This window comes from Epargyreus clarus, unplaced genomic scaffold, assembly GCF_041222505.1.
Source record: "Epargyreus clarus isolate Ecla_fem2 unplaced genomic scaffold, WU_Ecla_fem_2.2 ptg000034l, whole genome shotgun sequence".
Taxonomy (NCBI): Eukaryota; Metazoa; Arthropoda; class Insecta; order Lepidoptera; family Hesperiidae; genus Epargyreus; species Epargyreus clarus.
The window spans coordinates 4,011,407-4,038,145 of NW_027332239.1; the positions used below are offsets into that span (position 1 = coordinate 4,011,407).

The window sequence follows — 26,739 nt, forward strand, 5'->3', positions numbered from 1 at the left end:
CCAGGGGCGCTTGTGCAGTACCTTCTTCCTACTACAGCTGTTTTTTCGGCAATTAATTTTGAACGACTTAAGTTTTTTTTTTTTTATATTTCATAATTAAATGAGCATTATGAGTCGTGCACTTTTGGATTTTCCAAATTTTTAACCTAACGATAAGGCAGGCGGACTACCTGATGGAAAGCAGTCACCGTTGCCTATGGACATTTGTAACACCAGAAGAGTCGCTACATTTTTTTTTATTTCTACGTTCACAATGATTAGAAAGGTGCATTACGTACAGGCAAACTGTGACATAGACGGTCTCATTCTGAGTGATATTACCAACACGGTTGATGATGACGTAGTGTCATTCAATTCAGTATGGCTTACACCTACTTGTGCTTGATTAACAGCGTCCTAATGAGATTAATAAACGTTAGTTCCTTGATGAACGACCGCGTGTAATTTCACATGCGACCGTAATATTTAATAAGTTTAATTGCTTGTATTTCCTTTAACAACAGTGATAGCCTAGTGGTTAAGAAACTCTGCCTCTTATTCGAGGCGTCCGAGGTTCAAATCCCAGGCACGCACCTCTTAGTTTTCAAAAATATGTGCGTATAAAAAAATAATTATCACTTACTTAAAGGAAAACATCGTGACAGTTTTCAAAGGTATAATAAGTCTACCAAGTCGCACTTGGCCAGCGCGGTAAACTATGGCCTAATCCTTCTCATTCTGAAAGGAGACCTGTGCCCAGCAGTAGGACAGTAATGGGTTGATGATGATGATGATTTCCTTTAACGTAAACGAGTTATTTTATGTTAGGTAGTTTATCATCAACCCATTAGTGTCCCACAGTCTCATAGAATGGGACATAGGGACCAAAGTCGTGCCCGCTGGTCAAATGTGGAATGGTAGATTTAATTTCCATTTAAAACATTAAGAAGAACTTAAAATCCTGTAGGTTTACTTACGACGGTTATTGTTTAAGAACGCGATAAATTATTTTAATACGACTATAATTTTAGTTGCTTGCCTATGATTTCAATCCTATATATGCCCACCAATGAATTGAATGAATTATTTTACGTACTAGGTCAGAATTGGCATTGCTTTTTATATTTATTCGTACCTACTAAAAAAATTAGGTGAAACTAGATTAAACAAGCGGTTTTCTAAACTTTCAGTATCTATTGTTATGTGATACAAAAGTCTTACCTATTAAGGCCCCTTTCTAGCTATTTTTCAATATAATATATGGCATTTGCCAAATGCTTTATAAGTACGTTTTATGGGAAACCAGTTCAGTAGTTACCAGGGCCTCATAAATATAGCATAGCAGACGGAGCGCCATCGCCGCTTGACAAACGATCGGCTGTAATTTCACACGAGACATGACCGTAATAACGCTATCTAACACCGGCCTTCATGAACATCAATCTAGCGGTATTAATTATTTTCAGGTTTATACGCTTTTCATATTAATTCCTTAGGTTGGGAGTTATCGTATTTTGTCATGTATCATATTTAGTTAATAATTATTTAGTCTTAAGAAACTTAACATGACTTATTGAAGGATAACGTAGAGGGGTGAGGCGTAAACTAGATGTTTTGTACAAAAAAATCTTACAAATGTAGATGAGGTCTAAGAAAATTTTGAAATTATATCTCCTAAGACGTTCAGAATGAAAGTACTTTATAAATTACATTGCAAATTATGCGCATGAATAAGTAAATTAACAGTAAAATAGGAATACATTCAATACAAGTTTATAGTAGCAATTTAGCCGGGCTGATGATAATTTATTTGTATGTAGCAAGCAGAAATGCCGATTATATTGCAAGCATGCAAAATAACCAATTTGCTATTAATTGGATGCGAAAAATACGTACGGCACGGCGTATGCATATCTACCTTAATTTAATCAACACGAATTTACTCATAAAGTTTAGTATACCCATAAATAATAATCTTCTAAAACTATTCATATATGTTCGCAACATCCATCCATCCATCAGCCTTTAATAGTCCACTGCTGGACATAGGCCTCCCCTAATCTACGCCACTCCGACCGATCTTGAGCAGTCTGGATCCAGCGGTTACCCGCCGTCCGCTCCAGGTCATCAGTCCACCTGGTCGGGGGGCGTCCTGTACTCCTTGTTCGTACCAAGTAATAATAAATTGTATTTTTTTCGTTTTAAATTGTAGATCATAAATTTATAAACATTAAAGTCATTCAAGATGAAAAAACATCTTGAATGACTTCACTTGATGTCTCGTGGTCTACATCTTACAGACTAGGTATCTCATTATTCTGCTATGGCATCTAGTTACCTATACGGTTAGAAAGATTGCGCGATTTCGTTGCCATCAAAACACCGTGGAATGAGATGGTCACTGGTGCGGCGGCCGATAAATCTGCCGCACTTAGCCGGCAACCGGTAAATAACTATGGGATTTCCGCGTGCGAGCGCGATGCGCCTGCGCATAAATCTGTGCCCGCATTGTGATATTGTGTTGCCATTACCCGGCTCCGGGAACCGAGTACATAAATACACGCATGGACTAGCGCTAAGCCGCCGTGTCGTCTGTTGCTGACTCCTGACGCGGCTTGAAGACTATATTATGATGATATATGATGAGTAGACAAAGTAGACTTTAGAAAGTCATTCACTATAAATATATGAAATGTGTAGTAATTATACAAGAAACCGGTTTTGAAAAATACATTTGAAATACTGATATGTAATAAATTGATATTATAATTCATCTTTAAATATTTGAAGGTGGTAGAACCCTTTGTGGTTCGACTCCGGCGGCACCACCGCCACACCTATTTCTACCTAATAACAGCACTGTAAGGCGCTGCTGTGTTCCGGTTTAAAGGGTGTGGTAAGGGAGACAGACTTTTCCGAGGCGTTCCAGCTTAGTCCTCAGGGATAGCGGCGCATCTGTGGCCGACCTCAGGTAGGAATATCTAATCCTATCTGGGGTTGATTACAGATGTCCATGGGCGGCAGTAGCCACTTACCATCAGGTGGATTGCATGCCCGTCCGCTACTCCTATTTTATAAAAAAAAGAAACCTCAATTTGTAAGTAAAAATATTAGGGAGTGAAGAGCTTTGAAGGAAGCGTGATCTGAACATAAATTCAGCAGTGTACTGCTGAATTTATGTTCAGATCACTAGAGAAAGGCCATAAAAAAAAACTTAGAAAAATCAGAAGTGTCTTGTATTCGAAGTGCCCAGCGTCTGCGTAGGTACTACTCTATTATAACGAGTACATACGACCATCATCTGGGTCAGAAGTACATAGAAACATAGTGCAGATAGTCGTGGAAGTAAATCCGCTGTATATCTTCGTCTGTCTACTCTGTACGGTGCTTGTCGCATCTCACGAGTCGCCTTACGTACAGTCGTGATCTGTTATTTATTTAATTTACTTGCGTTTGGATGTATGCGAACGCTGTTTTACTAGCAACAAATGTGTATGTATGTGATTTGTGCAATTTCACATTCCGTAACTATCTTTCTGCGTAATTATAAGTTAAGAAAGACGAGTTCATTTAATTGTACATTCGTTATTATATTTGTAAACTTTTCTATAATAGGATATTTATTTACATTCTGGTAATGTACGATGAACGATTCTGTATATGGAATTAATGGAATGTAGGATGGAAGGATTGACACTGTAATTCTGTCCTACGTATCTCATTGCGTTAGCACAAAATATAAAGTTTCTAATGTTATATCTATTTCTAACTAGCTGACCCGCAAACTTTGTACCGCCCCAGAATTTATTTATGAAATATATTTCATATTTACTCACCTTTAAACCTTCATTGGACTTCCACCAATTATTCTAATTTAAAATTAGCCTAATCGGTCCAGCCGTTCTCGAGCTCTTTTAGTGAGACTAACGAACAGCAATTGATTTTTATATATATATATATATATAGAAGATTATTAGCTTCTGTTTGGTTTTTCTTGCGTCTGCTGTTGCTTGCATGTTTCTTTTCTGTTATTACAGGGATAGTGAGCGTACAAACTTAATATTTTATGTTTATTTTTTATTTATATCACTTGATAAATTTATTACTAGATATTTTTGCTCGTTTATACTTCTATAGGTTTGTAGTTTTTGAAACGGCTAGATCATCATTCGCCCCTATTTCAGTCGAACGTTCTCGGAATAAGATTTAAGTTTACGCCAATTGCGAACTTACAAGACGTGGTACGAGATTATCGATAATAATGGTAATTTTGATTCCGACACCCGCCGGTGCCAGCCCTATTAGGATGAACAAAAGGTCGTCGTGATGACAGAATGGGATTGCCCACTTTATTATGTGCCGGCTTCCCCGCGCGGCGTTGTCTGCGTTACCGCAGTGCAATTTAAACTTGGAATTTTATGCAGGAATTCTTTTTAAATTTCGAGGTAAATGGTGATCTGTGGCACACCTGTAAAAGGCTGAATTTTTGCGTGAAGCTTAAACTAATATCATTTTAGGCGTTCTTATGGAAAACTCGTACAACCAGACAAAATCTGGTCGTTTTTTTTATATTATGTGCTAAAAGCATTAGGAAGTGAATTTATTTTCATTTCATAGACAGACTTATTTTTTTTTGTATGTCGTAAATACAGTTGACCCAAGATGTGTGAAATTATGGTAAAGCAATAATTTCCCATGTCTTTTCCAAAGTTTGCATGGTAATGTAAATAGATATACGGTGGTAATGTTAATAGTGGTACGTGGAAATTAACATTTGAGAAAATGCAAAAAGAGTACCAATTATTCTGTAAGGGCCACGTACTCGTATGTCTCAGGATAAAACAAAGATCAAAAGCATACCTTAAAAGATAGTAAAGGCTATAACGAGACACTTTGGGGCATTTGTGTCGAAACAGTTGATAAGATTGGAGCTCGCGCCTATTCAGTTACGGGTCGTGGCACGAGATGATCGATAATAATGGTAATTTCGCGGCCGACACGTGTACCGTCCGCCTTAGATCGCGATTGAACGTCCGCCCTATTAGGAATTAGGACGTGCTAAAACCGTTCACGACAGAAAGGAATATCTGCTTTGCTTTTATTCAAACCCGTGATAACCTTACCCTTTAGTATGCAAACTAGCATCCCAATTAAACATATGGCAAGATGAAATCAGCCGACCTATGAGAATTGTAGCTGTTTGTTTAAGATTAATTTTAAATGGCGCACGATATTATTGTTTAAATAATTACTCTTAGCCATTATTGTAAATTACGTGTATAAGAATTTCCTGGAATTTTATTTTAGGTCTCTACGATCAATACACAAATTAAAAGTAAGCTTTTAAGTTAATGCCTAAATAGTACATTACAATACGAGGACGAAAAATTTTTTTCTGACAAGTGTGAGTTTGCAGGCCGAGCCGCAGGCGAGGACTGCAATCACACGAGTCAGAAAAACATTTTTCGTCCGCGTGTTGTATAAAATTTTATATTACGGGGTCGGAAATGGGGGTTTTGCGCACTCGAAGCGTGCGTAAAACGTCCATTTACGCACGCCGTGATATAAAGTAATTTTTGTTCTGTTCATGAAGGTTTTTAAAAACATTAACTTTCTGACCGATAAAGAGGACATTCTGTCATCGTGGTCGCCTTCAGTACGTAATAGGGCGGGCGTGCGATCGCGATCGCGGGCGGACGGTACACGTGTCGGCCGCGGAATTACCATTATTATCGATCATCTCGCGCCGCGCTCCACTCGAATAGGCGCGGGCCCGTCTTATCCGAGTTTCGACGCGAGAGCCCCATCTTGTCTCGTTACAGTCGTTACGGCCATCTCGCTGTGATCGCGCTTATATGTTTGTTTATTCTGTCCGTCCTTACCTAATGTTTGCTTGAGTTTGTTTTTGTGCGAGGAAAAGCTACCTGCTATATTTTATTAAATAATAACAAAGTGAAAGAAATTTACAGTAGTATTCACGGTTGTATGTATTTTCCCAAACGTTTCGTTTTATCAAAAGGAACTTAATACAATGAAAATATTAATATTTGTACTTTATTTAAAACATAAATGTAATAAGAATACTATCTCTTATGAAGGGACACCAAAACGATGAATATTAAGAGCAAGATAATTCCAATAGCGTGTATCGAAAAAGCAAAGTAATCAACGTGTTCATGTGGCCGTGGCAAACAGAGAATTTATCCGACCACTTGTTACATGGCCTACCTCAACATTCTGGCGTTCGCGAGCCCACAAATTTCCGTTTAATCTTACGAGTCGAGAGCCTCGTTCCTTCCAACTATAGCCCATACTTATGGCACACGTTTAGTGCACGGAAAATTGAAATGTAATTGCGATTCACGAGAAATGCTTAAACGTTCATTCTTTTGTGATTATGTATGTTGTGTTAAACTTCAGTGAAGTAACGATCACTGATAATCCTTTTACAATGTTTTTATTAATTTGCAATTTTATTGTACGTGTCAAACTTTGCAACAATATTTGTAACGACAACAACACTATCGTTCACTGCATCAATCATTTTAACTCGGTAAACAGTACTATATTTAGTATGTTTCATAATAACGAAGATTTTTATATTCATTAAATTGGATTAAATTTGTCGTATCTCTTACAAAGTTAAATTACTAATATCGACACCATTGTTGCCATTGTATCGTCTTCGGCGCTCGGGGCGATTATTGCATATTAACTGGACCTCGTATTACATTCGCAATTCATATTTTTACACGTTTCCGCTTCGCTCCCGACTTCACCTGCTCTTAAGTTGCATTTTTGCATCTTGTTAAAATATGACAGATGTACTATATGCTACATTTTAATATTTAGTGTACTCAATTATTGTATTTGAGACAAAATATTATGTGATATCGGTAATACTAAACAAGAGAAAATTTTAGATTGCGATAGTACCTCATATCTTGGCTCAGAAAGTAATTGCTTAGCCAAACATCAAGTCCAAGTCAACGGTTCCGCCATGAAAAAAAAGTCAAAGTACAGACAGATGGAATCATTTTGTTATTAAGACTTAAGTGTGGATTATTTCACCAGTGCGTTTGCAGGTGACAGGTATATCGATGTTCATGATTAATGGAGCAGATTTGTGGCACCACTCGGCTCGTTCGGGACAAATTATTGAGACCGCTTTGTTACTTTGTCAGTGCTGCTAATTTTATTTAGTGCCCGTGAAATTGGATGCTATTTATGTTTTGTTCGTACCAGCATCTTCAGCAATAATTCGCTTTGTAATTCTCAATAACATTTATGTCCTAGCTTCGTATGTTATGTCTTTTCGAAGCTGGCTTTATAATAGAATTTTACGAAGAACCATAGAAATGAGGAATTATGTATTATCCATCAAAGCTGTCTGTTGCTTCTCGTTGGGTTTGTATGCAAAGCTTGCTTTAGGCGTCTGTCCGTCAAAATGATGCTAATTTTATTTAATGTAGTAGCAAATGTGTATTGTATATAGGTATGTGTATTGTATGACATTAAATGGTCATTATGGCAGCTATTGCACAAGGGGTAAGTAATAGCCAATAACTTATGTAAAGTCCAATTCGATTAGCGGCAACCGTGCTGATGACATGAAGGTTTTGTCTTGTGACTATATGGAAGTGAATCTTTAGGGCCTTCTCAGGTTTATCGAATACTTCAAGAGCTATCTTGAACCGGTTAGGAAAAGAAAGTGCAAACGATCTCATTCTCATCAAATGCACGTACAATATAACGATGTGACTGATGTTAAGACGCTTACGATTATGTCATGGATATCAAAACCTTTTTTGAGGAGCTCCAACCCATAACGTGTAGGGATACCTTTATAGCACTCAGTCGATGTTTGCGGAAAGACATTCGCGGATATCATCGCAGTAAAATAGTGAGAAGATCATCTTGTACCATAACGACGTTTCGCTTTTATCCTTATCTGCGAATGTCCACTATGTTTAGTATATTTACGGTAACGAAATTCGATGCCATCATCGATTTCCGTGTTATCTATTCAATTTGAATATCAAAGGATCGTTGCTCATAGTTGATGCATTTTCTCGCTGTTATCGTGTCTCTGATTTTAGATAAGATCCGAGTTTGCAGAAATAACTCTATTGTAGCTAAGTTATGACCTCATTGGTAATCCATTTATATTATTCATTTTAAGAAAAGCGTCTTGTTTTCTGTTTCTATTAACTATTTCTATGTATTCTTGATGAAATGCATTTTATTTTGAAGATATATTTTGTTTTCAGATTCATTCTTGTATATTAGGATTTTTAGATTATCGTGTTTTTTGATTTGGAATATCTTTGCCGTTTTGAATGAAATGAAATCTCCTCGTAAATTTTAGATTATTACGAATTTTTAAGTTTTTGAGTGATTCTTTGACTTAAAAACAAGAATACATTTACTTATTTTATATACCTTAATCTAAGGTTTACGAGAATTTCTATCTTTTAATATAAACTTACGTATACAGGAAACGGTTGCACACAAGAAACCGAATACTCGTATTTGCAAACGTTGGGAGTTAAAATAGAAATGTGGAAACATTAGCTCCTTGCAGTAGAAGCGCATTAGTTACCACAGCTGGTTTTACGCGGTCGTCCTCGCCGCGAAAGTTCGCGTTTCCTTAACCGTTTAGTTAAGTTATTATTCGTATTGTAGCAACGCTACGCCCATTGCTCTTAGTACTGCCGGGTTTATGTGAGCAACCGAGTGAGCATACAAAGGCTGTTTATTTTACTGAGAAATTTTACAATAAATTTTAGGTATTTTATTCATAGCATAGAAGACTTTGAGGTGTTGTGTAGCAACATCTCAAGCTCTTAGTACAAAGGGAAGTCAACTCAATGAGAAACTTATATTAGATCATCTTATTTTGAAGTGACATTTGTCGGCAAAATTCTAATATTTATTGGTTCATAATGCAATAAATGCTCGTGAACAATTATTTGTATAATAATCAATTTAATCTTAACACAGAGACGAAGCGTGTGGAGTGAACATTTCTCATATAAATTTCGTTATATAACACGCCAGCAAAGGTGAGGGATTGTATGTGTTCCATAAGTATATGGAATAGGTACCGTTTCACACACGGCAGTCGTGTATGTGTTGCCCTTTACAAGACTCCTGTAACCCGTTCATGTATTTGTAACAAGAACGGGACCGATAAAATGCTGCATTTGATTTCTACCATTACTTTGTATTGCTTGAATTGTAATTAAGAAGTTAATTAACCAGTTCCGAGCGGTATTTGTGAACACAGTTATACGCAACATAAAGGAAATTAAATTCCGTAGACAAGTAATTATAATTAATTAAGTACATTACGATATGTCTTTGAAGTTACGTCCACGATTAAATTTATTAATTCTGATTTGTCCTGACTATTCTGAATTAAATTATTACGAAGGAGTTCTTATTTTAAGTTTTAACAAAAATATTAATTGTTTAAAATTAAGAATACTTAATCGTGGACTTAGAATATCTCATACGGAGCCTATCGGTTCACTTTAACTACGCATTGATTCTTACGACTTACTCAAACGAAATCAATCATCTAAATATTCAGTGATCGAAAAACACACTTCAAAATTAATTTATCTATATTTAATTTAAGTTGAATATAACTTCTGGTATTATAAAATTAATTCTACTGCCATAATAAATATAAACAACTTCAAGCAGCATTTTATGCGTCCATAGGCTTCCAGTGCGAAAGTAAATAAATGTGTCTGGTTTATTTAGTGGCATTGCCGTTTTCTCTATGTTTTATTGCCCTCGTTGCTTTGGGTGGGATGTGTAACATTCAATATGTGTTTAATACCGTTAAACTTTTTATTACCTCATTTATAGCCAAAATTGCTACTCATTTCGGATTAGAAAATCAAATGTTCTCAAATATTTATTTTGATTTTAGTTTTATGTATAAATGTAAGTACATATGTATGTATGTGTGGCTCAAATTTTGTAAGATTATTTATATTTACTCTCCAGTGTCCTGTTAAGCTGAAATATTGGATACATTTGATTTTCAGAACTTTTTTATATTAATTTATTATATTTTGCGGAACACGAAATATAAATAACATTTTTCTACTGTTTAAATTAATCTTATATCCACGTGTGTTTATTTTTAATTTGTCTGTTTCAATATTACGTTCCTTTTTTATTTATTTTAGTTAAAGCAGTGTATATATATTTAATGTAAATTGGCAGTATCTAATTCTACGTTCAGTAATATACGCAATACTACTAAGCAGTCGTAAAACTGTGGTAAATTAGTTTCATACGTTTGCGGGCGTAGCGATGTAATCGCGGAAAATCGTTAGCTGACCGCTCCCCGTGAGAACCGGACCATTTCTATAAATGTTGCCAGGTTACTAGTATTTTGCTAAACGCTGCATGCATAATCTAAGAATAAACGGTAAATTATAACATCAATCAGAATTAAAATGTTACGTAACATCAGTCCTTTATTTATTGGCACATAAGTTTCTGCTTCGTTTTCTTCGAGTTATTTGAATTAAGTATATTTGACTCATGGATGGTTGTAAATGAGTATTTAATTTAATATCTATTAATTTTAATTATTTCGTCATATTTTGGCATTAAGGATCAACTGTCCTTTACATTGTATTAGTTGCGTGCTTTCACACGTTACATTTTCGGATCCTTGCAAAAAATTCTGTACCTTAATATCTCTCAAATATATTCTAACATCGTATCATATTCTATGTTAAACTATGTTCATTTTGTCTGTATAGTTCTTGTCTCTTTTTTATTTGCCTTGGTTCCTGTGCATCCTGGAGTCTAGCTGGAGTTTGAAAATATAAATGTATCTAGTTAGTGAAAACTAGTTAGATAAGGTCAATACGATTTCAGGAAGAAATTAATACCCTCGTGCAATACAGATGGGAATCAAACATGAAAGTGGACCCAAGATGTTATCTATTAGGCCATCGCACTCTCACTTGTGCAAGTGCGAAATGTCATTCGAATCGCTATCCGACGGCTTCCGTTCGTTTAATTAGCTCGTAAACTCTATTTGTGCAGACATTGCGTGTTACGAGGAGCAAGGCGCCAAATTCCCAGTTAATGGCACCGTTGTTTGCACTTGTTCTGTGTGAATCACAGCTGATTGGTGTGGAAGAATGTACGATTGGTCATCTCTATAAATATATGTTGAAGTATCAGTAGTAGATACTATAAGTACCGGTAATAATTTTCTATTAAGTATGAAGGAGATGTAACGTCATGCTGTTAGGGCAGGGTCAGGAAAATGAGAATGTACAACGAATTTGTTAGACCGAAATTGGAGGTTCTCAATTTAATAGTGATTTTCTATTCGATAGGCTAAATTGATGAAAATTGTCAATTGTATGGATATATATTTTTTTCCAGGGTGATTTTTTTACCCTACAAATAAGGATATTAAGGAAGTAAGAAAGAAAAAAATATGAACAGAAGCTCTGTGGTATGTAAACTATTAAGTCTTGTCATCGGTGAAAATAACTTAAAAAAATTGAGTGAAAGATGCTGCTTATCTACTAATATCTAATACTATCTTAAATTTGTAAAGCATCGTTGTCTAGTTAGTAGGTACACAGTAACTTTTCTTGCGCTTAACTATTAATTACACGATCATCCGGCTTAGATCTCGCTTACAATCTTACAAGCCTAATAATGTAATAATAACTTAGACGCTCGTTAGCGTTTTATTAGCCTACTCAAGGCCGCCTGAACTAATCTATTTCGCGCTCAACAAGTAGTTTTTGTTCATTGAAAAATAAATAAGGAAATACATGATTATGGGTATTATGGATGGAGTGACTCGTAATTTATCATTGTTATCACGAGACAAGACTAGATCTTCGCATTAAGGTCACAAAATAATATTAGAGATTGATGAGAAGCGTTGGCTGTCTAATTAATTATACGTTGTTAGTAATGCAGCAACTAGATTCTTTCTGATCTGACTGAAGGTAACGTTGCCAATAAAATGTTTTAGATCTTTACTATAATTCAATGACATTATTTATAGATCAATGCTATAATTATATAACGTGCGATTAGTTGTTAGGAATTTTCTTAATACGATAACGGAAGGTTTTTAGGAAACTCTGTTAACCCGAAATTTATTTACAGTTAAACGCTTTTTATATTTTTAAAACTGACTTATTGAATATTATCGTGACAAAACTTCGTGGATTAAATTAACGATATCACATCAGCTTTATCTAGACGTAGTAGACTCTCCCAGTTTTGTTCACGTTATATCCCGAGCTGTTGTGTATTCCTAAATGTAGCGTTTAATAAAAGCGCTGATTTCGTATCAGAGCTAAATTATTTCTTTAATTAGGCGTGATCACGACAAAATGTTTTTCATACCGTATTCGCTTTATCCAGACCTAGCAGATTGCCCCCAATTTCATCACGTTTCATCGCGTGCTGTGGCGTATCCCTCACGGGACTTTCTCACAGCCAGATTGGCGCTGATAAAAACCTATTGGTGCCGGCTGGCCAGATTGCACCGCGGACCTGAAAGCGCATGTACTGCACCTATCTCGCCGACACGGGCCATGGGCTAAGCAAACAGAATCGGGGTGTGGGACAAGTGACGAGAGATACGTCTTTATAGAAAGCTGTATGTGTTTTTGGGTGAATTGATTTTCAACCGATGCTTGTGGCTGACAAATCTGGTGATAAATATCCGATGTGCTTAATAAATAGCAATTATAAATTTTGAATGATATTAACCCGCTAATAATAGAAACAGAATTTGCGTAAGTATTAGATAGAAACCTTGTCCAAGTTCTTAAATACCCTTTGAATGTAAAATTTGAGAAATTAACGAGGTAATTGCGTCATCAAAATAAAGCGACATTGTTTTTTTAAAGAGAATTGAAGGATTTTTATTTATTTTACTTACCTTAAAAATGATTGTCGCTTACAATAAGCATGAAAATCTCATTCCACCCGCTATTGCTCGTCGTTTGCGCCAACGTCATCTTACCTTTCACCGTCGAGAGATATTGTCCGTACAGCCGCGATCCCTACGCCTCATTACCATATACTGCGCCCGTGACAGCATCGCAATTAACTATCTGTTTATTGTTGTTGAATTATAAACGACGTTGCGTGATATCACTCCCGTGTGGCAACCCCGAGGAAAGCGCTTGTGCGAAAGCTTGTTTGTTGCTCGGCACAATGCCCGTCCGTGTGTGTTCTACTTTCTAAAGGGCTTGTCCTAAAACGGCTCTCTCTATTCACGGAGTCCGCGGAAACTATTTTAATTAATCTGCGATTGTACGGTATGCATTCAACTTTAGTATTGTTATAAGGAGGTAGGATTTGTTTTATGTCAGAGGAGATTAAAACTACCGGATTGAGTTAATAGTTCTTTAAGTATGAAAACACTGAAAAGTGTAGGTAATATTAAAGATGAATTCTTGTATGTATGCTATTTTAATCTGTGCAGAACCTTGAGACATATTGAGAGCTATTTGTAGATGCACGGGAATTTTTGGTATTTTAATGCCACTAAATTCGACGGTGGACTAATATTTTTTCTAAGATATGATCATAAATCCTACCAATCTATACTATTAGTATGGTGAACTATGGAAAAATCCTTTAATATATATCAAAAATCTAGGCAGGGATTCCCTACCCAGTAGTGGGATCGTAATATGGTTTTTATGGGCTATAAAAGGACATTTTAACATCAAAGTTTGTTAGGTCCTTATAAAGATCGTTACAAACTAGCAGTATGGTTTACAAGCGTTCCCAAGATAGGGGACCCGTTAAACTTTAATTTATACTTTGAGAAAACGTTCAGTGGACGATAAATTTTAAAAAGTAGCAGTTACCTCTGCTACTCACTTGTTGCTTCCTTTAACAGTAAACCCAAATTTATTGCGCTTCCGTGTATGTATGTCCTATATTCGCGAGGTAGTGACCGCAAACATCGTATTTTCTAGCGAACATGCAGTATTTCTTGTAAAACATGACGTGTGTGTAAGCGGTCTATCATTGTGTTGTACTCTGTGTTGTGGCCGATGTCGTTGTATTTTATCCTATTTGTAAGCTTTACTAGAATATAAATGTCAATTTAGTTTACATTGTTTACAGCCTGTGTCGCGGCGTGATTGCGAAATGGTTTGAAATTTAACTCTATTGTTTGGTATTTAAATCATCCGATAAGCTGATTACAGACGTTCAACCTTTCACGATGTGTTCGCGGAATGTACCACACGTTCGTTTCGGATACTATTGTAAATTGTTTCTGCTTTATCTCGCATGCCGTTTTTATTGGGAAATTTCTATTATGTATAGTATGTTTTATTATATTTTTAACAGAATATTTTTATTGTTAGTATTGTATGTTTTATACTTGGTATGAAAATCGGTGCAATTTAATGATTACCCAATTGTTGCAAATATAAAAAAATAAATGTACATATTCCAAATAAAATGAAATTAAAGAAAGAAAGGAGAAATCAAAATTCAGGATTCAAATTACTTTTAGTAATTCCGAGCATATCAGCAACAAAACACCTTATAGACATTCTCAATATTGTATATAGTCCTATTTTGATCGGTAAGAGGATTTTATTACTCGAAAATCATTTTATATCACGGCGTGCGTAAATGGACGTTTTACGCACGCTTCGCGTGCGCAAAACCCCCATTTCCGACCCCGTAATATAAAATTTTATACAACACGCGGACGAAAAATGTTTTTCTGACTCGTGTGATTGCAGTCCTCGCCTGCGGCTCGGCCTGCAAACTCACACTTGTCAGAAAAAAATTTTTCGTCCTCGTATTGTAATGTACTATTCTCACACTTTAAATATACTTTCTCTTTCACGTTTCCTTACACGGCATCGATAAATACAATTATCTGTGCGATCAATGCATAAAATAACGATTTTATTAGAAACGATGTTCATACGATGCTATACGAACGCTCCTTTTCATCACTCCTAGAATTTTATGCTCATGAGGTTTTGTGTGTCTGTGTATTATATTTTTGAAATTGTCTTCCTTTACCCGTAATTTTGTCGTAGTCTTTGTGATGGCTTCGTGGCATTAGTAATCATCAACCCATCACTGTCCCACTGCTGGGCACTGGTCTCTTCTCAGAATGAGAAGGATTAGGCCATAGTCCACCGCACTGGTGAAGTGCGTGGCATTAGTAATGAATAATTATGGTTTATAATACCCTTAACCAATTAACCGTGTATATTTTTTTTTCAGCTTTTTTAAAAGGAAATTAATAACGGTGCTCTAATTTATAATGCTTTGTCTTAGGCTTGTTTATACGATTCAATAATTTTACTTTAATTTTACAAGCATAATTAAGGTGACGACCTAATTTTTGCTTAGGTTTCTACTAATTAATTTCTCTTAACTCATCGCTAACCATCGTACTAAAATAGCAAGACAATAAAAACCTTATAAATAATATAAACATAAGCTTATTCATAATCTTTCACCACTTACGTTAGTCAATATATTTAAATGTAAGAAGATTAGTGTAATTTATCGTAACGCACTTTTCGCCCTCAGCGCGCCTGTCGACACGGCGAATGTGCTTGAATTATGAGTTAATTAAACAACGGCAACATGTGTTAAGTAGATATATTGTTTATTGTGTGTGTGTTGTGTTGTGTTGTGTTGGTGTATCATTCGTGAGTTATTTGATAACACAAAAAATTAAGTGTTATATGTTGAATGAATAATATATTAAGTAATTATAATGTTTGTGTGTGTTTTACTGTTTTGTTACACATATGTACGTAATATGCAGTATATGTGTGTACATTTCTGTATATGTGTATCTGGTATTTTAAGGTGGTAGAACCCTTTGTGGTTCGACTCCGGCAGCACCACCGCCACACCTATTTCTACCTAATAACAGCAGTGTTAGGCGCTGCTGTGTTCCGGTTTGAAGGGTGTGGTAAGGGAGACAGACTTTTCCGAGGCGTTCTAGCTTAGTCCTCAGGGGTAGCGGCGCATCTGTGGCCGACCTCAGGTAGGCTCATATCTAATCTATCCTCTAATCTATCCTCATATCTAATCCTATCTGAGGTTGATTACAGATGTCCATGGGCGGCAGTAGCCACTTACCATCAGGTGGACTGCATGCTCGTCTTCTACTCCTATATTATAAAAAAAAAATCTTCTTATATAACATCACGTCAGGCAGTGTCAGGTGCCCTACGGTGTTAATTTTTATGGATTTGTAGTTTATGACATAGTTGGAATACGTTAAAATTCCTTTTGGGTCGCCTCCAGTGGCAACACCGCTAAACCCGTACTCAGTAGCAGAATTGATAAAAATGTTGATGCCATAGTTGAAATAAAAACTTATCACAATAAAAACCATATAAACAAAATAGCACCGACACTGTTCGAACGATTAGGTATAATTTTAATTTTATTGCAATAAAAATAGAGTTAGGTACTCAAGTACCGAAATGTATCCTTCTACCGCCAAATAAAACGGCAGAATTACATTCGCACGAATGTTTAGTCCAATTTAACGGAACAGTTGAACGTCCTTAAAATGTTAACAAGTGCCTATCGTGCAAGTGTAAAAAGTTAATTAACAACACCGAGTGTGAGAACGTACATAATTATGCATCGGAACTTATCTGCGGGCGCTTTCACTTTTACCTATGCTCATTATCACTTGCGAATGGGCGATCGCTGTTACTGTTATATTTTAAAGTACTTAAAATTGAGTTGAGACTAAATAGGTCTACGCGTAGGTCTTTTTTATTATATAGGAGTAGCAAACGAGCATGCAGTCCACTATGCAGTGGCTACTGCCACCCATGGGCATCTGTAATCAACCACAGAGAGGATTAGATATTGCTATCTGAGGTCGGCCATGGATACGCCGCTACTCCTGTGGACAAAGCTGGAACGCCTCGGAAAGCTATGTCTGCCTAACTACACTACACTACACTAACTACTACTACACTGCTAACCAAAGATCTTAATTTATCAATTTTTAGTAAGCAGACAGAATTTGTCAAATGTCAATCTTTGCAAAACACTGGATAGATTAATTATTAATAACTGGCGTTTCACGTCAAAAGTAGCAATGCATTATAGCTAGCTGATAAGACTAGTTCTATTTGGGGTTGATCATACTGTCCATAGGCAGGAGTGACAACTTAACGGACTAAGTCTGCTTCTTCATCTTAATGCTAAAGTTATATCATATTAGTTAATTAATATATTTTTGCTTTTAATATTTATATACTTACTTACATTAGGATATGACATCATAAAGTAATTTTATCCAGCCTTCGTTACACAGAAGGTGCAAAACCAGTTATGTCTATTAAATATTATTAATTAAGAATATGATAGCTGATCGTAAAACACAAGTGAATTACCTAATGTACCTATGTACCTAATTGTACGTGTATCGCGTTACGTGCAGTATTAAATAATATCTTGTAACGATGCTATAAAATTTAAAGTATGCCGGCGTATACGCATAAATAAAGGTAATTAATTGATATAGGCTCTAGTAGACCATAAAAATATTTTATTACTTTAAATAAAAAAATAACAATGAAAATAATAATAGCGCTTTCTGCACTCGTGGCTCTACATAAAGATTCGGTTTTGTAAGCTTTGGAAACACGAATGAGTACACAAACACTTTAAAATCTTTCCTGTTAGATATGTTTTCAAATAACCAAAACTCCATTCAAATTGGATCAGTAGTTTTTCAGAAAATACAGAACCTTTTTTGAAGTTTGAAAACAGTTAGGTTATTTCATTATTTTCCTGTCTATCAGATGGTAATTGGTCACTGGCGCCTATGTAGGTAGATGCATCTGTGACCACACTGACCAACTTCAAATTGAACAAATTCTACCTGAAGCTGACCACGGATGCGTAGCCATTCCTTAGGGCTAAACCAGATGTCACATATGACAGTCAGCCTGCATCCTTAACCTTGGAACCACACCTTTGCAACGCAGAACTGCTTCACGCAAAGAGAGGTGTGGCGGTTATGTTTTCCATTCAAACCATATTGATACTACCACTAAACTCGACCAACGATCTTAATTGTAGAAATTAAATCTCTGCGAATTAAAGGTGGAGACAATTTCTACGAAACACTTATGAATCAACATAATATGTCACATTCCGATATATTATCTGTATCATTTTCTGTAATACTCAGATAAAAATATTGGAAATAACATATCAGCGACACTTCTTTGGCACATGATCAAGCGTGACTTATGCATATGCTGAAAATCGCAGATTATATCGAAAAAGCTAAAAAATGATTCTAAGAAAAGTGGTTACAGTTTTTTATCATGTTTTATTTTTATCTGCAGGTAAAATATCGAAAACAATGTTAAACGCTCCTGAATATATGGAAAAAGTAAAAAATAGGATTTGATTTTCAGTTAAATGAATTTGAAGGCAGTAGAACCGTTTCTAGTTCGACCACCACCACACCTATTTCTGCCTCACAACAGCAGCGTAAAGCGCCTCTGTGTTCTGGTTTGAAGGGTGTTGCAAGGAAGACATACTTTTCTTAGTCGTTTCAGCTTAGTCCTCAGGGGTAGCGGCGCACTTGTGACCGACCTCAGGTAGGAATATCTAATCCTTTCTGGGGTTGACGTCCATGAGCGGCAGTAGCCACTTACCGTCAGGTGGACTGCATGCTCGTCTGCTACTCCTATATTATACTATTTCTGACTTGTACTTTTAGAATAAGGTAAAACAGTAGTTGCTTACAGTAAACGAACATAAAAAGATATATCTTAGCTAAGCCTGGGTGGTAAAGTTCTCATGGTGACATAATAACTGGCGTCTCTGTCACAGCTAAGAGGATTTATCATAGCGTACTACTGATGCATCGCTTAACAAAACGACTGCTTTCATGGTTTTTCATTAGTGTGTGGGTGTCTTGATGTCTCGCTTATGATATCTTCATACTGACTTCCGTTAGTGCTGAGGGATTTATGGCGACGATTTTACCTAAATCCCGATTACTCGAAAATATTCAAATGTACTTATAAATGTTTGGGTGTATAGGTATTTTTGAAAATTTAATATGTTAATCTACTTTTGGAGCTGACTGTGCATATAGAAAAAATCCCAATATCGGCTTAACCTACTCCTATCAAACTCGTGTCTCGTATATACAGGGTGTCCTGTAAGTACCACGACAAACTTGGGGAGAACATAGGTGAGGGTCTGACCTCTCTGGGGAAAAAAAATACGAGTACCTTAGTAAAAGTGTCACCGTTTTTGCACTATCGATTGTTTTAGATTTTTGAACTTGATTTTTGAACAAAACCTCAATGGATTTTAGAGAAAATGTTAATAGCACGCATAGATGTATAACCTAATGTCATTGATAACCCGTAATAAACTACATTACATATCCATTACTCAAAAAATCATTTCTGTAAATCACTTTTACAATCTTTACATTATTGAATAGATTACATATCATCACATAGTTAATATTCCAAATGAAAGTAAAAAATATGAAGATTAAAACGAGCCCACATAAGTTCCGTAACGCAATTAGTCTGTCATTTTGTCGAAAACTTTATCTCCGTTTACGATCAACGTTAGCGCTTTCGAAATGAGAAAAAACGGCCGTCAAACGTTATCAGCTGTTATAAATGAACCCTCGTGCATTAATAACAAATATCTTCACGCGTCAAACAAACAATTAACTGGTCGACGAGCGAATTTGGAGCGCTATCAGCATTGTGAGGTAGAGTTGGGCGTTATTTAACATAACGGTTGAATAACTGCTTAAAGCGCGAATACTTGATAGGTAAATAGTGATTGGTAGTTGTATGTACGGCATGTAACGACTATTTAGTTATTTGTATCTGCATATTTTTCATAAGTCGATCATAGGTCATGACAAATTATGACACTAAAAAAATTAAAATCGAAACTTGAAGTTTTGTAGCCAGAAATATAAGTGCATTATGTGCCAGAATACTTTTGAATCACATTTGAACAAAACTAACAGGTAGTTTTTGTTGACGTTTCGTTTTTTTTTTATTATTTTTAGCCTGCACAAAAAATGCAAGTGTTAGCTTTTTAGTGACTTGATAGCCCGTTGCCAATATAATCCGTTTTAAAAACCGATTACGAGTCACCGCCACGAGTGAGGCGTGTTCCTGCCCAAGTGTTAACATGCGCATATATCACAGTTCGACGTGATACACCTGCGTGGCCACGCCCACCGTGCCGCTCACCCCGCGCGGCGGTCCCCACCCTCTGTCTTCCACCATCACCATCACCAAGAGCATTCCAAGTTGAAACGTCAACGGGAGCGGTCGTCGCAACCGCTCAACTCATTCCGATCCACGTGCCGCGTTACGAACTGAGTGCTGTGTGACGAAGCAACTTTTCGTGTGTGTGTGTCTATCATATTGTTCTCCGATATTGTAAGTTTTGCTTTTAATATTAATTGATAATAGTCGATCAACTAAGTAACAATCTACTAAGTGTGTTTGTTTTTGCTAAATTTGTTCAATGTCATTCGTTATCACGAATGCTTATAGATAATATGAATGTTTGTTTTAGATTGTGTGATTTATTGAACATAACTTATCCTCACTCTACCCAATAAATTGCCGACGAGTTCTTAATATGTCATCATTAATATTCCCTCACTTTTTGTATCATCTACAACATGTAAGGAAGGCAATACACCCTCGATTTGCAAAAACTTGTTGCATCTTCGTAGGCGGAGCTTATTATAGCGAAATTCTCAGACGCAAGCGCGGTGCAATTTCTCTAGAGTCATAAAATATAGCACGAAAACATGGTAAAGTTGTATTATATCATAATGTCTAGCCTTTCCGTGTTCATGGCCACTCTGAAGACGTTCGTGTCATTGTAGATCATTGTGCAACGTTTGATGGCAAAATAATGTTTGTGAAAGAAAGTTTTAAGTGAGGTTTACGGCAACAACTTATTGCTTTTAAGTTAAGCTTCTTTTAAAAAGTTCTAGTCTTTGGGATTAAATTATTTTATTTTAGAGCTAATTGTACAAATAGAGCACATACAATTACTATAGTTACGAGTCTAAAGTAGGTAGTAACGATTGAGTTAAATTTCCTAGTTTCATGTAAATACACCATGTTCTAAAGCCGATGTCCTATAAGATAGCCGTGGAAACTATGTTGACAAGCGTGCAGTGCCGGTATAATACAACTTTTAATAACAACGACAATAGTTTTATCTGTGACAAAGGTTCTCTTAAGCATTTTAGTTAAAACTTCAGCTCTAACAAATTTTAGAACTCTTTTGTTGATATGTTTAATATTTTACATAAATTACTAAACCTCGTACGGATAAAGTTCTAAGCTTTAAGCTCCAAGCTCGAGCATAGATGCATCGCTATCTTAGGACTGTTGAATAATAAGTAGGACCCTTACAAAAACCAATAGGATTCCCGTATCGTGTAGAACTGAACGCTTAACGTGATAATAAAATTATGTTTAAATACCTACATATTAACATAAAAAAAACAATGTATGTATAGTCTTCTTATCACTTGAAGTTATAAACTGTAAGAAGCTGTAAAATAAGGAATGATAATGGAATTTACCGATACACATGAAAACTTTTTTTTGGAGATGTTTGGAATAAGTTAGTATTAATAAAAACAAAATGTTGAATAAGATTAAACAAAACACCTTTTATCACTGTTTATATAAATGTATCTGTATTGTTTTATTTATTTTATAGCAACCACTTACTCAATGCATGATACCGTATGTTTGTTTACATTTCATTATTATAAATTATAAGCTTCATTTAAAATAGTATGAAATTAAAACAACTACTTTATTACGACCGATTGTGTAATTAAGTATATCAAAGTAATTTATCTTGTTTACTGTTATTTTAATATCCATATTTTGTCTGTATTCAAGAACGAATGTTAAATAATAAAATGTACAAGTATGTCTTTTTAAATATTATGACGATTAGGTGATTATATTTTTTCTTAATAGTATCTTATTAGTTTCATTTTTAAGCAAAAAAGAATCAAGATATGATTTTCAAAGGTGTTTAAATAGTTTTTTTACTTCCAACCTCATCAAGTTGACTTGTATCAATTGTAGTTGATTCGTTTTCAACTTCAGAAGTATAATCTCTAATAGTATTGTTATTTTTTTTTAAATTTCGCTTCTTCATCTAAGGCTATTTCAGATAAACAGTTTCTACTTCGTTTGAATATCTATTTCGTAATAAAACTTAAACTATGTTTAATTTTATGGCATTGAATTTCAAAACCATTTCATAGAAACTTAAAATGAAGAAGTCATAATACGGATCACATCTACTCATAACACCACCAGATTTAAATAATGACTTGTTCAACGCGTGTGAGTTGGCACGAAGAATCCATGCTTCCACTGTTTATAAATTTTACGAGCTCTAATAGCGCATAATACGCACCTCTTGACTCGCAACACACTGGGTTAAGTTATTGGTGCCATCTTGGTATCAATGCTACAGTTATTATCTTGACTGGCGTGATCTTGTTTGTGGTTTTTAACTTTTGTAATTCTATTCATTATTACAAAAATCTTAGGTAAGTGTAATAATATACTTAATTATAGTTACAAATCCAGAACTTTATGAATTGTAACAAATCAATTTTAAATATCCTTCTCTTGATGCAAATTGAAAATGGCTGTCTAACATTTATCAGACACATAAAAATGTCTTCATTAATCTTGATTATTAAAAAAAATATGAAAGTGAACTCCGCAAAAAATTCTGTCAGTTGTAATTAATATTTGAATATACCTCGCATAGAAATTAAATACATTGCACAGAAATTTGAGTTACAGTAAATTTTATTTCCGCTGTATAATGGCATTGATTTTTGTTACAATTATATTACTTTTACGCTAGGACTCCGGTTAATAAACACATTGGGCTTGCGGTTGAAAATTAATTGCTTTCGCACTGTTTTGGTACGTCACAATTAGAATTGTTAGTGAACTTTATATGTAAAAGCGCTTCCATTGTTTCCTTAGCGTCCTTACAAGCCATTACTGATTCCTTGCTCGGCAACTAATTCATTAGTCAAGTCCAGAAACAAAAATCTATCTCCCAAACAAGCTCGTGTTAAATTCGCATGTCTCGCAGTCTTTAAGGCCGAGGCTAATAGCTCAGACGTGACTATATATGTTCGGATCTCGAACGTTAATCTCAGAACCCTTAACCAACCCGACTTAATGTGCCGCAGATTCTATACCATTGCCGCGTTTATGGCTCCACATTTTGCCCAAAGCTTTTAAACTGCCATTACGCCTCGATAGAGTTCTTTGTGCGAGATTTGATGGACGATGGCAGTTTTAGCGGCTACGACATCTATACCCAATACTTTGCCAAGTTATTATAGTTCGCAATACCAAATTAAAAGTATGAGGTTAAGCAATATAATACATATATATATATATATATATATATATATATATATATATATATATATATATATATATATATATATATATTTCACATGCTGTATGCCTGTTCAAAACAGCCCACCAATCCAGCGTCTACCGCTGTACTAACAATACACTTATGATAATGTTACTAACACCACTCAAAAATTATAAATAATGCATCCATGCAATTTAAATGAATATTTTTGTAGTCATTAGTTCATGAAATGTCATACTCAAAAATCGGTGCGTCAAGCAATTCGGATACTAAGCGATATCATTGATTTAAGACCCAATGAAGCTAGTTAGGGCGACGGGAAGTCTTCAATTACAATTAATACGTCTCTTTCAATTCGCACTGCTCTGAACATATATTCATACGTTTTGTGCAAGCTTAGGCTCCGATGTGCTATAGTGTGCTATAGTGTCCGATGAAGGTTAGTTGTTAGGCAAGTTTTTATTATATATTTTAATTAAGTTGAGAATATTCGGTATCTACACGCTCATATTGTATTCTGATGCCGGTTACTCATCGTAAAATTTCTTGTTGCCTTTTTTTGCTTCTTTTTTCTCTAAAATTGTGAGAAAAGGACAGTGTTATAATAAGTGTATGTAGTTAGTGGTTATTCTTTCTCAGCATACACTAAGATATGATTGTCTGCTTTGTCTTAATTGTATAAAACAGGCCTAACTGTTTAGGTATGAGTAACATCCGGCAAGAGGACATCTGTCCAATCTACATTACGAATTATCGCAAGTTGATGTCATCCTCGATCATTGTATCTTTATTGCACTTATCGCGTTTATTATCTGTTATTTGTTAATTCTCGCTCCCTCCGCCTTTGAAATATCTTTAAGGTTTACAAATATGGGAGACACTATAGATACGATCGGGCGTGATTTGCGTTCTTCTATAAACATTCGCAGATTGCCTTAAAGTATTTTTATTGTAATTGCTTTCGATAAGCGTTACATTACTATGAATTCCGAATCCATATTTGGAAAGCGAATAATTTGTATTATTAACGCAGATGTATTCATATTTAGAAACGTATTTATGTATTTTGAATATAACGATATATTTCTCCGAAGCCGCAGACAAATTAATAGATACCAATAGAAATGGTAAACTAATAACCGATTGATTAATAATATCCAAAAGTAGCACTCGAGCGGAAGATACATTAAGAGCTTGAATGAATTCGGTTTTTAAATGGAATATACATATGGAATCTCCGTTATAATTACTTAGTAGCACGCTTCGATATCGAGTTGGCGCCACAGGCAAGATTTACACCACAACTATTAGTTATTCACTAGTATCTTTTGCCCGCCCGTATATTTCTCGTTCATTTCGAATTATGTAAATGGGATTTACGAAATGTTAAATATTATTCGTTCGATCTATGAGGGAACTGTTATAAGCGAATTTGATTTATCGTTTAGCCGTATGTATTTGATTCACGTTTGTGTAATATGTTTGGTGAGTGTGTTTTCGTTTTGTTATACATATTTATAGCGAGGTATATTGCTAATGTACTTCCATTATACTGGGACATTTATTTTTATACGAGTACCTAACTCATAAGTTGCATCGTCATAATCATTTGCTCTATAAAAGACATTTATGAAATTACCTTTTAATTTGGGTATTTTTTAAACTTAAAACTTTTTGCTATCGAAAACCTTTATTGTCCCACCACTGGACAAGGGTTGCCTCTAAGACTGAGAAGTGTCAAGACTACAGTCAAGCATTTAGAAATCATGGCGGGTTTTATCTACCTTTAAAATTATGCTGCATCCATGCGTGTGATGGTTATTTTCTCTTATCAAAATGCGTTCCGAAAATTTGAAACTGTCCTCAAACTTAACGTAACTTGGTGATAGCCTGCCGTAAAACTTTACCAACTTCAAAATAATGTTACAATTTAGACTGTTCCGTTTATAATTTAGTGTGACGGCGGTACCTACTGCGTCCATCCGACAGGCGATAGATCCGGGACGCGCGGCGTTCCTTATTGCCGTCGTTTGTTCTCGGATTTATTGGACACGAAGTAACGGTCGCGCCTCGCGGCCCTTCGGTGTTCTCGGTGTCTGCCAATCTGCCCTCATGCTATATTACTATTATGATCGCTCCACCGTGTGAACCTTAAACATCTTCATGTTGTTTAATATACTTTTACTTGATAGTGTATCCTGGACAGAGGTCTTGAAGGCTTAAAGAATATTCCAGCACGCTGCTCGTAGGATTGGAGTAGGGAGGCATGGGTTAATGGCAAACCCGTGTCGAATGTTTTCAAACCGTTCATGAAGCTTCCGATATCCACAAGGTATTTAAAAACGACATGCAATTTTAACTACTGTTATCTAATGATTACAAATAGAACGGAAGAGCCGAAGATTAGTATGTAATCAGTACAAATGCTTTCAATTCACTAATTACCGCAATATAGTGTTAGCGAAATATATACCTAGCAACAGGCGCTCTAAAATTCATAAAATCCCAAAATTTTAAACCATTGCTTTTTAGAACCCGACTTGCAATAATTTCGTTGTATCTTTAGATTAAAATCGGATTTCTCAGTATATTTCATTGCATAATTCAAGTTCCTTGTGAATGCACAAGTATTTTGCTTATCCGAGTCTTTGAGTTATTTATAAACGTCACCATGCATTTGCAACAAATGTAGCAACAGCGATATGCCACCACTTTCTACTGTCACGATAGTATTTATTTATTCTGACATAAACGGAATATTTCCTATGCGATGAATGGAGTGACTTCTTTGCTGACTAATAGGGGACTCCATAGATATAAAGGTGTCTAAATCTACGGCTGTGACTCTTTAATTAAAATACTCGTCCGTTATCGTTCCTTATTATTCTTCAAGTACATAGAAGATTGATCAAAATTGGCGCATTTAATATAAACTTTATATCCATCTTTATTATAATGTAGATGTAGATTGCATTTAAAGTTTAAGATCTAAACGCATATAGTTGCATTTAGAATCTCTGAGATCATAACGTTCTTTTCAAATCAAATTTACAAACAAATGGCTTACTTAGTTACAGTCCCTTCATTATTCAAGTACACGATAGAGCAATGAATGTGTACTAACTAGCGGTGGCGGTGTTATAAATGACGGCCGATACTATCGGCCCGGACTTGTCAATCATTGTGGTTGCATACCAGACGAATTCAAGTCAATATCATCATTTAACACTCCATTTGGTCTTTCTTTCA

General features: G+C 35.5%; 1 protein-coding gene across 3 annotated transcripts in view; it reads left to right on the forward strand.

Annotated features, from left to right (window-relative positions):
* Ntan1 (N-terminal amidohydrolase 1) overlaps positions 1-26,739 on the forward strand; it is a 113,840-nt gene that overhangs the window by 35,008 nt on the left and 52,093 nt on the right. The window contains exon 1 of one of the 3 annotated variants that reach the window (XM_073091296.1): positions 20,315-20,468. The exons of the other annotated variants lie outside the window; for them this stretch is intronic. The gene's annotated coding sequence lies outside the window, so the exon portion shown is untranslated. Of the gene's footprint in view, positions 1-20,314; positions 20,469-26,739 lie in introns of those variants that run through there. 3 annotated transcript variants of the gene reach the window in all.